The sequence below is a fragment of the Pinus tabuliformis genome, chromosome 1_1 (genome assembly GCF_031772625.1).
Source record: "Pinus tabuliformis cultivar Carrire ecotype Pingquan chromosome 1_1, CPIR1, whole genome shotgun sequence".
Lineage (NCBI taxonomy): Eukaryota > Viridiplantae > Streptophyta > Pinopsida > Pinales > Pinaceae > Pinus > Pinus tabuliformis.
The window spans coordinates 898,975,741-898,988,936 of NC_142297.1; positions in this window are offsets into that span (position 1 = coordinate 898,975,741).

The window sequence follows — 13,196 nt, forward strand, 5'->3', positions numbered from 1 at the left end:
TAATGATGGAGGAAGTGATAATGATGAATATTGAGGATGATCACCACCTTTTACATTGTTGTTATTATGGCACTTAAGCCATAATTTTATCACCTTGTCATTGTTTTGATGATAAGAGGCTAACATTCCATGATATCTCATTGAAGCATCCCATTAAACATTTTTCTTATTCTCCATGGACATACCTAGTGGTTCCATGGCCAATGGATTTTTTACATTGCAATTCATGCATCTAATAAAACTATTTTTGAAATTTCTCAATATAGATTGACATCCTAAATCTGAGCTTTATTTTGACTAGCAAATTGTATTGTTATAAAAAAATGGATAACATTAATCGATTTGTTGATCAAACCAACATTAAGTACCTCCACAGTTCAAGTATTTCAATGAAATATTAATGTTGTAATAACAGACTTTAAATCTAACCATACATATATTTTTTTTTTTTTCATTTTACACAATTGAATTTGAAGTAACATTCATATTTCTTCTAATCTTAATATTTTTCTCTCTACTCATTCATACATAAGTAGCATGGTACTCACTTACGAATTATTCTACAACATTTTTCACAGGTAACAGCCAACAGTCCATGGAGTCTTGGATTTTTACTACATTTAAGGGAGGTCCTTATCACTAAGAGGCATCATTGGTGACGACTTCTTCTTTCTCTTAACCTGCCCATTGAAGACGTGCTATTTGGGCCCCTCTCCATCTTTGTTACCATCTATTTACATAAACATGAAGACCCACCCCCTACCGAAGTCAGAAAGAATGCAATCACTTCAAGTTTGTATCTATATTTCATAGAGGTTTGCCCAAACTGATGAGCACTATCCACTCGACAGAAGAGTCATTATGTTTTTGCAGATGGCATGTCCATATATCACCTCACTAACGCAAACCTCCTATTTAAAATTTGAAATTCAAAATTTGAGTTTTGAATTCCTGTGCAGAGCGCTTCATGAATACTTGGCAGGCCACTTTCTGGCAGTGTATTTTTGGTTGTTGATGTCGATAATATGTTTGCCTCAAAATAAAAAAATAAAAAATATATGAAGCCAATCTCAGTTAACAAGATTATTGTTTTAATAATCTCTGGTTTTTGTAGTCCTTCCTAAACCATTTCTGCTTGCCGAATTCAAGGTAGCTGGAAGTGAGAAGCACCATTTTTATTCATGCATAATCCCATCGGGAAAGGAGAAGAGATTACCATCCCTTTGATGTCCTCGTTCCCTTACTGCAGTGCCAAGGCAGGTGCAAGAGCTGGGGCTTCGTGTACAAGTCCAAGAGATGCATTATGGAGCACTCTTTTAGGATATCCTTGACCCTAGAGGTTATAATTACCCAAAGATTTGACGAATTGATTGTTGCAAGGTGTTTTCAACAACTGTCTGCTGTGTATCTTTGGGAAGGAACAAAGTTATTGAGCCTTTTTATAAATGCATAGGAGATTATGCATAGTTCCCACATTTTAAAAATTGAAGAAGAGAGGCTCTAGATTCATGCCTGTTTTGTGTTTTCATATTTGGTAACAATAGAGTTCAAAATCATGCTTTCAACCATGTTCAATGACAACATTCCGTTCAAGCATAAAATTATGGAGGCCATTCAAACCACTATGCCTCGGGACATTTTAAATTTGGAATTGGCGACCGGGAAGTTCAAAAATTTCCATTGTTTGATGGTGGATGATGCTTCCTTTATGCAACAAGCAGTAGTCTAAATGAGGGAGGCCCGCATCTGGGTCTTTAGGAGACATAGTGAATATGTTATCAAAGCGTTCATCCTTAAATATTCAGGCAGGTTGAGATGTATTTTACTAATAGCCATTACAGGATCATATTCATTGTTTTTTATATGGGTAGTGTTTATATATTAATAATTTTTTTGCATGGTATTTGACATACATTAATGGAGTTGGTATAAAGATGAATGGTGTTGAGACGTGTTGAATAATATTGAATAGAAATTATTATTATTATTATTTTGCAATGGTAATAATAATACATATTATAATAAGTTATTTTATATATAAACAAATAAAATAGAAAAATTCAATTATATAAAAATGGTTTATATATTTAAATTTGTCAATATTAATAAAAAGACATTTTTTTTCTAAATTCATAATATATTAATATATCTTTGAAAAAAGTTCATTGGGAGTTATTACATGTTATGAAGTATTATGTAAATTAAGAGATACAAGGTTCAAATCCCTATAGGTATTTACCCATTTATATATTAATACTATTTTTACTTATTTGGAAATATATTATGGAAGTTGTTGGACTAATGCAACCATATATGAAAGATGACTGTGAATTCGTTTATTCCCAATGATATACATTTATACAATATCTTATGACCCTTGGTTTTCATATACCAAGTGGTCTCTTGGATTCCAATGACTATTCATATTCCACACTCAAAACCCTTAGCGGATTAAGTGTCCAACATTCCCCCCTTAATCCAAAGGGGTATATACGAGTCTAAGAAGAGAGATATAATGCAAAGATACAACAATGCATGATAGGAATAGGATGAATCTGTTCTATGAGATGATGGTACAAGGTGGGAGAACTCAAGGTCTCAATTGGTGGTGGTTTAAGGATGACCACCAACACTGGAATGTTTAGAGCAGTTCTTAGAACAATTCCAAACCTGGATAGAAGTTGAATTCTTCTGCTAGAGGAAATGCTCCCTAATGTTGTGAAAAGGGAGACCATTAAGGTGTCAACTTGGAACACTTGATGTAGTTCCTGTAAAAATTCCAAATTTGGTTAGAAGCTGAAGTCTTAGACAAAGTGCTCCCTATCTTTTTGAAAACGAGACCATTAAGGTCTTAACCAACGGTGGTTTAAGGTTGACCACCAACTCGGAAACGCTTAGTGCAATTCCTAGAATAGTTCCAAATCTGGCTAGAAGTTGCAAGCTTCTACTAGAGGAAGTGATTCAAATATCAATTTGAAGATAACTGTAAAATTAATCATGCTTGTAACTTTGACTCTGACTGCACCTTTGAATTTAGTTTAGGATTGAGGCTCTGGTTTTCACTATTTTTGAGGTTATGGCTTAGGTTCTTAGAAACTTGTAGTTGATAAAAAATACCCCCTATCAGATGCAAGGTGAGAAGATGATATCATTGTTTCTAAGGCTTGCTTGTACATGCTTGACTGATACGACCTCCAAAAACAAGAAGCCTCACTATCAATCCCCTCTTGATGGGGCTAGCCATGTGTGGACTTTCAAAAAGACACTAGAAGGTCCAAAATTGTAACTCTAGTTGAGGGTAGAGGAAGTCAAGCCTTACCCACAATTATTTATTGGGTTATGATGAATACTAGGAGACTAGGAGGAGTAGGGGTTCCACTCGATGCTATTGTATCTTTTTTTCCATATTTTAGCAAAGCAACTAGGTGTGGGAAGTTAAAGAGAAAAACAAAAGGGGTTAAGATTTTGTAGCAACTTTACAAGCCATAGGTCTTAGGTAACTCAATAGATAGTACCTCTTTCTTTGTATCTACATGTTTTTCATACTAGAGAATAGAGAGCAAAACAACCTCACCTTCTAACTAGTTTTTCTCCCATAAGAGTTTCCAAGGGAAAAATTTGTGCCTATTTTGGTTGATGTGTGTATTTCTTGTCATTCTATATAGATTGCATTTCAGCTAATTTGTTTTTAAGCACACAAAAAATAAATAAAGAATCTAAGATCTAAAAGGAATTGAGATTCACAATAAAGGTTTCAATATTTTATTAAATCTATTGTGATGAATTGCTCCAATGGAATATCCACGACGAATTATTGATCATCTCCACATATTGCCTAAATGGGTAGTGTCTTCTTTAATTCCACATTTTACATCACCCAATTTAGCATATTATGTGATTTTATGTTAGTTCATATATCATGGTATTTTCTTAATGTCCATAGTGAGGCTTTTATCACCATTCTTTTCATCTTCAAGATGTAACGTCCTCAAAGGAAGACAATCCAATAACTATTAATTGGGAGTTAGGTATTTGAAGTAATGCTTCCATGTGTTGTTGTAAGTTGTCATTGTGAGTTCCCAAGAATCAATCTAGAAGTTTTTATTCCCTATGTATAAGTTGTAGTCATGACCTAGATGTGTCGAAGTCAATGATTTATGTCCTGTATATGTGTGAATGTTGTGATCAATAAAAATATCAAAGTGGGTTTGCTGTGTGTAATCACTATCTGATCTCTCTCTATTTTTATCAAAGTGTGTTTGTTGCGTATAATCACTATCTGATCTCTCTCTATTTTCTAACATGGTATCATAGCAGTTATTGGCTTAACTCCTTCACATAAGGGCCAGAAAATACGAGAAAGCCTTTAGATTATTTCTACGTAAATAGATAGTGTAAGAGAGTGTTTGATATATTGTTGTGTGTGAGTAAATTTTATTTTTGTTTGTAAATATGTTCAATGTGTGTTTGAGCAAGATTGGATCTCAGGCTAGAAAAGGAATAATTATTGTTGTATTTCCTCGTAGCTTATAGAAACTTGACAATAGAAGCGTCCGTAACGGTGGCCCGATCCATCTAGATTCGAAGGAGTTGGTCCTCATGCCAACACGTTTGTTCCATTTGGAGGTGGCGATGAATGTGCACTGAAATTCCACTATTTTCCATAGATCAGTGTGACGTAATAATTTTTTAGGCTTACACTATGCAAAGATCATCCTCAGCAACCAAGAGCAAGACAAACAGGTTTCAACGCGAATCTCATGGCCAATTCTTCAGGGGAACGTTGCGGCTGCACCTGCTGTCATTGAAGTGGTGTCTCATCATATCATTGTTCTACAAGATGAACGAGAATTGGGCCAATCTTTCACCAGAGTCCAAATCGCTGCGCTCTGGCTATTTCTCGAGCTATAATTCTGCTAAGCGTTGAGGATGTTTTGGCATCTATTGTTCTACTTAAAGTGTTGCCTATCATTGCATGTGAATAGGGAGTAACATAAAATCTTGTTGATAGCCACAAACTTGAGGCAGAGGCTTTTTTTCTTGATGGAGACGAGTGACGAGGTGTTTCCTATGTCGCGGTGAGATCAAAAGGTATGGAAACAAAAATCTGCGCTGAGACAAAGTTCGTCTCCTACTCAACTTCGGAAGGTTGTTGCTCAGAAAATGGCAAAAGGCTAGCCACTGGAAATGGATTCCCGACTTTGGAAGGTTGTTGCTCAGAAAATGGCAAAAGGCCAGCCACTGGAAATGGATTCCCGTTCTCTGTGGATAAAGCATTTGATCTGGTATAAGAGCACTAGAACGAGAAACACGATTAACAAAAATGAAGGGGTTTTTAATAAGTGCAGACACGTGCCAACAAGATCGCGAGGAAGTTGTGAGGCTTAAGGAGGTGATTATTATTATACAATAGAGATGAAGTTTTGCAGATGTAAGAATGCGTTGGACTTGGTCAAGCGAGGGAACTTCTACGTTGACCAATCCTTTCAGCAATTGTAAGAGCTCATCATGCCAAAATAATGCCATGGTAGATTCTGAGATTGACAAAAGTTTTTTTGATCGGCAGGATGTGTTAGAAATTCTACAGTTTCAACAACGATTCTTCATGCGGAATAAACTCAAAGAATCATTAAATCTTAATGCCCAGGGATACGAGTTACCTCCAGCCATTGGTGATGTTCTGATGGAGGCCACAGTCCCCAAGCTTCTTCTTCAGCACTCCAGCTTCAATCCAAGCAAAAAGAAAAAGAACACAAGAATTCTGAAGGCACTTCCAAGCTCTGCTATCTCAGCTAGATGGTGTAAAACTGAAGGGGGTTGAGATATCAGCTTGGGGACCAAACAGATGAACATATAGCTAAGCTTCCATCAAGCTTCTAATAGCTATGTGTTAGATGTCCACAAATCAAGGCAGAGAACTCGAATCAAAGTGATGGACCACTATAGTAGCTCCTAATAATAAATTTAGTAATTGCAGTTTCTTTTCTTAACTTAAGGAAACTACTGCAGTTGGTTTCCATAAGTTAAGGAAAGACTGCAATTCCATAATTGTAGGCAGCAATTGTGCAAAACTTAATGGAGCTAACATTCTCCCACTTGGTCCATACTTCCAAACTTAATGTCTCAACTTAAAAACCATTGATAATCTGTATTAAGTAATAGATACATGAATCATGGCGATAAGTCCTCTAATGACGAGTATTATCTTCCATGTATTACTATGCATTTATTCTTATTATAATTTATGTGGCAACAATTTCTTAATGAATAAACCTTATGTTTATTCTTGGTCCTTCTTAAATGAATTTTCTCAAATCAACTTAAGGTGCACATAAATATGAGAAAAAACATCACAATAATTAAGAATTTCATTAAAATAACATTGTCCATACAATGAAAAACTACATAATGGAACCAAGTCCCATATTCAATACATGATCCTTGAATTTAAACAGTGGCATGCCGTTAGTCAAAAGATCAGCGATCATTAACTCAGTGCTGACGTGCTTAATGACCACTTTCTTTTCTTTAACACGTTCCCTTATAGCTAAATACTTAATGTCGATGTGTTTATTTCGACTCCCACTTTTATTGTTTTTAGCCATAAAAACAACAGCTGAATTATCACAATGTATTCTGAATGGCTTAGATATAGAATCCATAATTCTAAGCCCAGAAATGAAATTCCTAAGCCACACACCATGCAAAGTAGCCTCAAAACAGGAGACGAACTCGGCTTCCATAGTGGAAGTGGCAATCAAGGTCTGCTTGGCACTCCTCCATGATACAGCTTCACCGGCCAACATAAAAATGTAACCTGATGTTGATTTACGTGAATCAACACATCCAGCAAAGTCAGAATCTGAGTAGCCAATTACTTCCAAGTTGTCCGTCCGTCTATACATAAGCATGTAGTCTTTGGTTCCTTGAAGGTACCTCATAACTTTCTTTGCAGCTCTCTAGTGGTCTAAACCTGGATCACTCTGATATCGTCCCAACATTCCTACAACAAATGCAATGTCAGGTCTTGTGCAGATTTGAGCATACATTAGGCTTCCGACAGCAGAAGCATATGGAATGTTCTTCATTTGTTCCCTTTCAAAGTCGTTCTTCGGGCATTGGTTCAAATTGAACCTATCACCCTTCACAATGGGAGCTACACTTGGTGAACAAACCTTCATCCGAAATCTCTCTAAAATTTTATTAATATAGGTTTCCTGGGACAGATCCAAGATGCCTCGAAATATGTCTCTATGGATCTTAATGCCAATGACATAAGATGCCTCACCCATATCCTTCATATCAAAATTTTTTAGAGAGGAATTGTTTCACCTCATGTAGCAAACCCTTATCATTGGTTGCTAGCAAAAGGTCATACATATAAAACAAGAAAACAAATTTTACTCCCACTAACCTTCAGGTATATACATTGATCCATAATGTTTTCTACAAAACCAAAAGAAGAAATTACATTATGGAATTTCAAATACCATTGGCGGGATGCTTGTTTTAAACCATATAATGACTTCTTGAGCTTGCAAACCAATTGCTCACCATCACTAGAGGGGAATCCTTCAGGTTGTTTCATGTAAACCTCTTCCTCTAGATCTCCATTAATTCTATCTATGGAGATATGACCTAGTCTCCGGTGCCATAATTTAGAGGAATCTTCATTAATAACACATCTTTTAGTGCCAGTGTGAACATGCATTGAATCATATGTGACATTGTTTTGTAAATTAATGCAGTAAAGACCATTAGACAAAATACCATTCCCAACATAATCAGATTTATAGAATAGACTGAAAGATTTTTCTCAAAAGTTTAAGGAATATCCAAAAAGGTACAAGCCTTGAAACTGGGATCAAGTTTCTAGAAAAACTTGAAACATAAAAGGTCTTTTCTAACTCCAAAACAAAGCCACTACTTAAAGTTAAATAACATGTTCCTATAGCTTCCACATGCGAGCCCATCTTGTTTCCTGATAAGATGCTTTGCTCACTTCCCACTGGCTTCCTTAGGTTTTGCAAACCCTTTGTCTGCAAGCCATTTCTGAAATTTGGCGCATTCCTTCTTCATGTGTCCCTTCTTCCTACAGAAAAAACACTTGGAAACCTTCTTGATATCGGCTTGGGGAGGTACTTTACCTTTCCCTTTCCGATTGGCTTGAGATTTGCCTTTTCCACACGTTGCCAGCATTGCACTCTCTCCCAGTTCCATCACCAGTCTCTCTTCCTCTTGAACACACATGGTCATGAGTTCATTAATTGACCATTTATCCTTATGTGTGTTGTATGAGATTTTGAAAGGTCCATATTGGTGCGAAAGGGTGTTCAGGATGTAGTGCACTAGGAAGGACTCCGATATTTCAACCTCGAGTTTCTTCAATTGAGCCACTGTGTCCCTCATCTGCATGATGTGTTCGCGCACACCTTTCACACTAGTGAGCCTTAGGGATGAGAACTTCATGATTAGGGTGCTTGCTAGTGCCTTGTCTGAAGAGATGAATTGTTCATCAATGGCCTTCAACAAGTCTCGGACCTTATCATGCTGATCAACGGAACCTCGAATACCAGCTGAAATTTTGGTCTTAATGAACATCATGCTTAGACGATTGGATCGCTCCCATCGTTCATAAAGCGTGATGTCTGCTGCAGTGCTGGTATTTGTGAGTGCCGATGGTTCATCTTTCCTGATAGCATAATCTATGTCCATCCATCCTAGATGAAGGAGAATCCTCTCCTTCCAAATCTTGTAGTTATCTCCCTTAAGTTCGGGAATGTCACAACGAATTTCAGAGAAATTTGCAGGTTGTACTACTGCATCAAAATAAAGAATCACATGCTTATGTTAAAATTGAGGCTTAATAAACTTTCATGTTTTACCAATGTAAATCATGCTAAAAAGAATTGAATCAAATGACATAAAAATTGCCTGTGGGCTAAATTTTTAATTCAAACAGATTCAATAAAACTTTATGATAAAACTTATTAATTCATAACTCCTGTGGGTAGGTTATGAAATTTTATCCTAATTAATTACATAAATATAATAAAGATTCCTGTGGGATAAAATTTATTATATTCAGTGTAAATCATGCTAAAAAGAATTGAATCAAATGACATAAAAATTGTCTGTGGGCTAAATTTTTAATTCAAACAGATTCAATAAAACTTTATGATAAAACTTATTAATTCATAACTCCTGTGGGTAGGTTATGAAATTTTATCCTAATTAATTACATAAATATAATAAAGATTCCTGTGGTATAAAATTTATTATATTCAGTGTATTTAATTACAATTTAATGTCTAAATAATCTTTATGTGATCTTATCAAACAAAATATATAATTTTATTTAATTAAAGATGCTGTGGCTATTCTCTAATTAATTAAAATTATATGGTTCAATAGACATTATTTTGCTGCATAAACAAAACTTAACCAGAGAGAAAAATAATGTTTACTGAAGGGAGTAAGTCAAAATGACATTTTAATAAACTCCATATAACTGTAATAATTTTCCAGCAAAATCAAAAATCAAGGTTAAAGCAGTCAGCATTACCGAAAATGACTACAAATTTGATTGTTCAATTTATAAACTTAACCCGGAGATTGACTGAAGCAGCGTTGATCTACTTTGCACTTGCATAGCAAATGCAGTTTGAAGGCTAGCTGGCTTGACTTCAGGCTCCGTCCTTAAGTTTATAAAACAACAAAAATTGACCAGCAAACAAGTTATTTTGCTCACAAGATAAAATTAAATTTACATTCCTGAGTCTAACTGTCCCATAATTTATTTAAGACTAATTCTTAAATTAATTACAAAATGGGCTCTAAACAATTTGCAAACAAAACTGCAAATTTGAAATTTTATTTTATATATATATATATATATATATATATATATATATATATATATATATATATATATATATATATATATATATATATTATCGCCTTCTGTCTATCAAAAGGAACCTGCAGTCTACAACAAGTAAAACAAATGAGCACTGCATTGTCATAGGCATGACCTAAAATCCATTCATGGGAGTATTGGAAATAAAAAAACAGAAAAACAACCACGCAGGCCCATCTGCGACCAGATCCAATATGCAGCTTGAAGCTGTGCAGTCTGAGAATGCATATCTCGAGTTCGCAGCCCAGCTGTGTATGCACCTCAAATCTGGGAAGCCCAAAGGATGTAATTCAGGCAATTGGTTGGCATATCCCATATATACCATTATGGGTTGATGCTTGCACAACCTAAAGTCGGTACATTGTTATTCAGATGCACAGTAATTCAAATTGTTGATGGATCAACCGATGCGAACATCTCAATGCAATCAAAAATAAGAAACCCACAAGCAATTACAGGCAATGAATGGCACATGAATCCATTTGGGTATTTATTGATAAATATGAATGAATATGGAAACTATAGGATTTGACTGGCCCATAATTTTAAAATTAAAAAAAAATAACTTAGTTAGTTCAATTAAGAAGTACTTGGAAACTTAATCATCATAACTCCCTATTATAAATTCCAACTGTCATTTTTCTTGATATTGTATGGTAAGAACAAAATGAAATAAAGGGATTGGTTACTCGAGTGAAGGTCGAGAGACCTTATGTAGACCGTCCAACCCCAGGTACCTGTGTCTTATCCTTGGGTTGCAGAGGAAACTGACAAGGGAGCCAGTTACCTCGCAATCCGGATGACGAAGTTGTATTTAATCATTTAGAAAATTATCAAGTAAGAAATTACTATTGTACTCATTCCTATTGATATTTGGAATGGAAATACGCACACAGAAATTCCATTATAAGTAAATGCAAATAGGAATACGCATACAAATTACTAATTTCTTACTTGATAAAGAAATATAAAGAAATATCCTATTACGCATACAAGTTTCTAATTTCAATACAAATTACTTTCTTATTCAATACACGTATTAGAAGTATGCGTATTCCTATTGATCTGGAAATGGAAATACGCATATAAATTTCCAGATCTACATATATAAATAAATAACATTGTAGAAAGTAAAAGAAATCAAACTAATAGTTATATCAATTATATCGGTCCCTGGAAAAGGCATGTGTGTACATAACAACTACACATTCTTAAAAATAATTATAAAGTGCCCGTTGGCTCTTGAAGGTATGTCTGGTTACAGACAACGAGCATTGGTATGCAAATAAGACATATTCAAGGAAGTGTAAGCAACCTTCGTACACAGTAAATAGACCAAAATGTAAATAAATCATGAGTGATCGAATAGAAAACAACGTCATTCCATGAATTATTACTAAGGAAGCCGCAGAGGGCATGTGAAACCCAATAATGTGATTATCATTATAAACTCAAAAGGAAACTGTTACAGTTACCATTTTGTCCATCAAAGATTAGATGTAAATAAGTGCGAACTATGATAATTTCAAGATTGAAAACATTGTCTATTGGATCTAGTAAACATATGCACCAAGCAGGCGAGAGAATACCATCATCGCATGATACAAAACGAAACAGAAGCAAAAACAAATCATGAACATGCTTATATGGGAATTCTAGAAGCTTTGTTCTGACATGCGTATTTTGTCTCCTTAAAGACCCCATAAACAGAAGGATCCAATATGGATTACCTCCAGCGTTCGGGAATGTTATTCAAAAGCAAAAACTCAAAAATAAAACACAAAGACAGGCATTGAAACAGTACTTTTAGATGTTGGAAAATTGTTTCGACGCAAATTTCATTTGCCGAGTGGTAAAATCCCTTTACGCATTTGGCCAAACATGCATATGCACATAATACATAATGCAGTATTTTTACAGTAAGCTTTATTTTCCTCGAGTGATCAAATGCATGCATATAAACACAATCAAATGCGTATGTCAGAACTAAGGTGCTATGGCCAACTACAGCAAGGTAGAGGTAAAAGGGCTCTGATACCAAATGTTAGAAATTCTACAGTTTCAACAACGATTCTTCATGCGGAATAAACTCAAAGAATCATTAAATCTTAATGCCCAGGGATACGAGTTACCTCCAGCCATTGGTGATGTTCTGATGGAGGCCACAGTCCCCAAGCTTCTTCTTCAGCACTCCAGCTTCAATCCAAGCAAAAAGAAAAAGAACACAAGAATTCTGAAGGCACTTCCAAGCTCTGCTATCTCAGCTAGATGGTGTAAAACTGAAGGGGGTTGAGATATCAGCTTGGGGACCAAACAGATGAACATATAGCTAAGCTTCCATCAAGCTTCTAATAGCTATGTGTTAGATGTCCACAAATCAAGGCAGAGAACTCGAATCAAAGTGATGGACCACTATAGTAGCTCCTAATAATAAATTTAGTAATTGCAGTTTCTTTTCTTAACTTAAGGAAACTACTGCAGTTGATTTCCATAAGTTAAGGAAAGATTGCAATTCCATAATTGTAGGCAGCAATTGTGCAAAACTTAATGGAGCTAACAGGATGTACATCAACTACGTTGCGCAAGGTTCAACTTTCACGGATGAATTTCCAAGGACTTTAAGTGTGGGTTTGTTTGTATGTTTGTGGTGTGAGATGAAGTAGTTTTCTATTTCTTTCAATTCTGGTTATAAAAAGGGTTGGTGGTTTTTAAGCTGGAAGCTCCAATCTCTGAAACGCCAATCTCGTGTGTTAGTAGGGTCAAGTTGTTTGATTAACTTTTGAACACATTCAATATCCAGACCTCCATCCTAGAAACTAACAGATAACCGAAAGCAAAATTATCCGACAGGTGGTCGTTGGTCCATAAGATGGTTCATTACTTGATGACTCTTATCGCAAAAGCCATGACGAGCCAAGGTGCCAATTATTGATCTTGCAATGTTCATCAACGATAGCCAGAGACGGTTACATTTTAAATGAATGTCAAGTGACAAGTCGAAGATGTGGTGGTGAGAGAGTAGTGTTTGCGAGATTCTAGAGTGTATGTGAGTGTTGATGAAGACTAGTATGACACATATTATCCTTGTTGTTGTAATATGTGTTTGTAATCTTTTCTATGTAAACATTAAGGGAGGGTATTAGAAGTAATGCTTCCATGTGTTGTTGTAAGTTGTCATTGTGAGTTCCCAAGAGTCAATCTAGAAGTTGTTATTCCCTATGTATGAGTTTTAGTCGTGATCTAGATGTATCTAAGTTAGTGATTTATGTTCTATATA